The 2,479-nt window shown below is 43.6% G+C and overlaps 1 long non-coding RNA gene across 1 annotated transcript; it reads right to left on the reverse strand.

Annotated features, from left to right (window-relative positions):
* Window positions 1-985: 985 nt before the first annotated feature.
* LOC120977289 lies at window positions 986-1,743 on the reverse strand. The gene is made up of 3 exons (XR_005773866.1): window positions 1,652-1,743; window positions 1,316-1,458; window positions 986-1,100 (listed from the first exon to the last, which is right to left on the reverse strand). It is a non-coding gene; the product is annotated as an uncharacterized LOC120977289 (long non-coding RNA).
* Between the last annotated feature and the right edge of the window lie 736 nt (window positions 1,744-2,479).

Consider the following 2,479-nt stretch of genomic DNA (forward strand, 5'->3'; position numbering starts at 1 on the left):
GAAGATTCATGTCCAGCAATGTCATGATGGTTTCAGTTGTCTTGGCGCTCCACCCCTTGGATCTTATTGGGGGTTTTCAGGGTCCTGGGTCTTTTCTCTCAGGCCAATGGAGACACCTTCTCGGGACAACGTTAAAGACAAATGCTGAGAAAAAAGAATAAAGACCATTAATTATAAAACAGCTCGATATAATATATTACTTCTCTGAAATGTTTCTGGAGCACATTAGACCTTGACACGGCATCTACTCACCTGGAAATCTGTATAGTTCATTAGTTGGTGAATTATCAGGCCAAGGAATCCAGTCCACTCGGCCACCATGCCTATCCTGGTGTAGATCTGCAGAAGACAGAATAGAGGATTAGTGCCTGGCGGTACTCACCAGGGACTCTATATGGAGTGAGATGGGAAGATGGAGGTGAGATAGGAGCTTTTATATTACTGTTACACAGGAAAGATGTAGATTATACAAGACGGTGAAAAGTTGCATGAACTCACCTCTTCACATCGGCCAGTACATGGAAGAAGCTGGAAGAAGCTGATGGTTATACACACAGAAACTGGAAGGACGTGTTAAGGACAAGTAACAGAATTAATTCTATTATTATAGTGTTTCCTATACTGTGATGTCTGATCTGTGCTACAATGGGGTGAGAGGAAGCGAATAATCTTAGTTGCCAACAGTCCCAAATTTGCCAAAATGTTTCCAAATTTTCAGAGACAATCTCTCTGTAAATTTGGGTTGTCCTGGGATGAAAAATGGGTGGGGCTTAGTTTAACTCCACCAATGAGTGAGCGTGACCTGACAATTTAAGGGGGTGGGTAGCTTGACCCAAATTTACTAACGGCAGCAATGATGGTAAGTACGTATGTGTAAGTGTATCCAGCACACAACATGGCACTGTACCAGTCAGTTATAAGAGGATACAGGTCAGCAGGCCCACAATGGGCACCAAGGTTGATGCCAATCTAATGTGGCATAGGAGGCGACTGCTGAAGGATTTCTTGTACAGGCATACAGCTTGACCTAGGTTGTAAACGGCACAAAAGAAAAATGCCGGTCCTGCGCCGATCCTGTGGACTGTAGGACTGATCCTCATCTAGAACAAAAGCAGAGGAATAAATGTCATCAATATGGACGTCATGAAGATCTGAGAATACAGAACAGCAGAGGCCGCAGGTGGTGTAATTATACAGGGGCAGTAATACATAAGAATAGTGACCAGGGCGCGTCATTGTATTTATACACATCTCTTGACTTCAAGCGATGTCCCCTCTGTATTACTAGTCCTGAGACCTCTGTATATAAACCTACCGAAACTATGGCGGTCACAATGGTCCCAATGCAGCCCATCCATGCAACGACATAGAGGATTCTCTGGCAGATGATATGTCGCCTCTCTGATTGTTCAGACCGGATGATCATGAACCGGTACATGATGGAAGCGTTGCCAGCTCCTGAAATAGACAATACATGGGATCAGCCGGGAACGTCCATAGACACTTGTGATAACCTCCAGGACTCAGTGATGATTATAATCTCCAGTGATGGCTGCCGCTCAGCAGTGAATAGTGATTAGGGAGATAACGTCATCACTGAGCGCTGGAGCCGCTGATCTCCTCATGATGTTGTCTCTCTAAATCCACTTACCAAAAAGGGCAGATATTAAGAAGACCACTGTAAAGACCACCGATTCGGGGAATATTCGTCCCGTGTCACTGAGAAAGAAAGCAAAATATTGGGTGTTATTAGGACACAAACAGCAGCAGGATTGCGTCATGTCTTCTAATAGCAGAGGAGACTTTATTTCCTTCCATTGTAATCATCCTCCATAATATGATCTAATGTCCAGACACAAATAGAAGACAAACAACAATGGGGAAGATATTATGGAGCCGTTGCTCATAGCAACCAGTGAGATTGCAACTCTAAAAAATTATTAAGAAAGAGACATTTTCTACAAAAAGTTGCTTTCTGCACTCTTAGGCCATTTCCAAAAAGTGGGTGTGGTTTAGGTGGGTTTAGCAGGAGGGGGCGGGCCTCTGCAAACTGGCAAATTTCCACCTGAAATAGTTGGTGCAATTTAAAAAAAAATTTTTTTATGTGCATGGGGGTCAGAGATGCTCCTAATTTATGATGAGGCTTGTGCATCTCACTCCAGTGCAGATTAGATGAGGGCCGGGGCATGAAACCTCAGTCTTCATAGATTCCCCCACCCCCAAATGTGATGTTTTCTATACTAACAATTATTAGATGGAGCTTATTAATAATCCACTAATAATAATGTAATAACTTTCCAGGAATAAACTGATAATACGGTAATAACAGTAATAATACTACAGAGGAATCCCGCCCCGTCCCCTCTTACCTGATGTATGGATATTTTACATGGCCTGGGATGACAGTCAAGGCAATCAGGGCACAGAGGCCCGATAGCGTCCATATGACCCAGAGGAAAAGCAAGAATGCCAAACCCCG

This window comes from Bufo bufo, chromosome 8 (assembly GCF_905171765.1).
Source record: "Bufo bufo chromosome 8, aBufBuf1.1, whole genome shotgun sequence".
Lineage (NCBI taxonomy): Eukaryota > Metazoa > Chordata > Amphibia > Anura > Bufonidae > Bufo > Bufo bufo.